We start from the raw sequence: 373 nt of genomic DNA, 5'->3' as shown, positions 1-373 counted from the left end.
GGCCCTGGGTTCCTCCTGGTGCAGAGGGCCCTGGGTTCCTCCTGGTGCTGAGGGCCCTGGGTGCCGTAGAAGGGCATCAACCCAGCAGCAGGACCGCTATCTGCTCCTTTGTGTGAGGAGGAACAGGAGGAGCACTGACAGAGCCCTACAACATGACCTCCAGCAGGCTACTGGTGTGCATGTTTCTGACCACACTGTCAGAACCCCATGCCCTGGGTTCCTCCCAGTGCAGAGGGCCCTGGGTTCCTCCCAGTGCAGAGGGCCCTGGGTCCCTCCTGGTGCAGCGGGCCCTGGGTTCCTCCTGGTGCATAGGGCCCTGGGTCCCTCCTGGTGCAGTGGGCCCTGGGTTCCTCCCAGTGCAGAGGGCCCTGGG

At 65.1% G+C, this 373-nt stretch overlaps 1 protein-coding gene across 1 annotated transcript in view; it reads right to left on the bottom strand.

The window, feature by feature from the left end:
- LOC126394668 (WD repeat-containing protein 5-like) overlaps positions 1 to 373 on the bottom strand; it is a 181173-nt gene that overhangs the window by 27614 nt on the left and 153186 nt on the right. The gene's annotated exons all lie outside the window — the stretch shown is intronic.

The sequence above is a fragment of the Epinephelus moara genome, chromosome 8 (assembly GCF_006386435.1).
Source record: "Epinephelus moara isolate mb chromosome 8, YSFRI_EMoa_1.0, whole genome shotgun sequence".
Taxonomy (NCBI): domain Eukaryota; kingdom Metazoa; phylum Chordata; class Actinopteri; order Perciformes; family Serranidae; genus Epinephelus; species Epinephelus moara.
The sequence above is the reverse complement of the archived record's forward strand: the minus strand, read 5'-3'. Positions and strand labels throughout refer to the sequence as shown.